At 48.4% G+C, this 246-nt stretch overlaps 1 protein-coding gene across 1 annotated transcript in view; it reads left to right on the top strand.

Moving 5' to 3' along the window:
* The window catches only part of patj (PATJ crumbs cell polarity complex component), an 81,234-nt gene that overhangs the window by 18,854 nt on the left and 62,134 nt on the right, over positions 1-246 (top strand). The gene's annotated exons all lie outside the window — the stretch shown is intronic.

Here is a 246-nt window from a genome sequence, read left to right on the forward strand (position 1 = left end):
TCCCAAAGCTACAGTCCTAAAGGTCCTGACCCTAGAGTTCCTGTTCCAAAAGCTACAGTCCTAAAGTTCCTGACCCTAGAGTTCCTGTTCCCAAAGCTACAGTCCTAAAGTTCCTGACCCTAGAGTTCCTGTTCCCAAAGCTACAGTCCTAAAGGTCCTGACCCTAGAGTTCCTGTTCCCAAAGCTACAATCCTAAAGGTCCTGACCCTAGAGTTCCTGTTCCCAAAGCTACAGTCCTAAAGGTCC

This window comes from Nematolebias whitei, chromosome 3, assembly GCF_014905685.2.
Source record: "Nematolebias whitei isolate Nwh7 chromosome 3, NemWhi1, whole genome shotgun sequence".
In the NCBI taxonomy this organism is placed as follows: domain Eukaryota; kingdom Metazoa; phylum Chordata; class Actinopteri; order Cyprinodontiformes; family Rivulidae; genus Nematolebias; species Nematolebias whitei.